The following is a 201-nucleotide window of genomic DNA, read 5'->3' as shown; positions in this document are numbered from 1 at the left end:
GGAGGAAAATACTATATACATATTCATTATATTAATAAATTGTATATTTAATTTGATATTTTAATAGCATCTTAATACATTACGCCATGTAAAGTGTTTATGTTTTTCTACAGGAGGAAAATGTTTAACGAGAGACTTTGTGCATTGCGTTCATATTCTGCTGTTCTGTGGCCACGGATTTGCGGGTCTTGTCTTTTTCTT

This window comes from Sinocyclocheilus anshuiensis, unplaced genomic scaffold (genome assembly GCF_001515605.1).
Source record: "Sinocyclocheilus anshuiensis isolate Anshui unplaced genomic scaffold, SAMN03320099.WGS_v1.1 scaffold513, whole genome shotgun sequence".
Classification (NCBI taxonomy): domain Eukaryota; kingdom Metazoa; phylum Chordata; class Actinopteri; order Cypriniformes; family Cyprinidae; genus Sinocyclocheilus; species Sinocyclocheilus anshuiensis.
Note: the sequence above shows the minus strand (reverse complement) of the source record.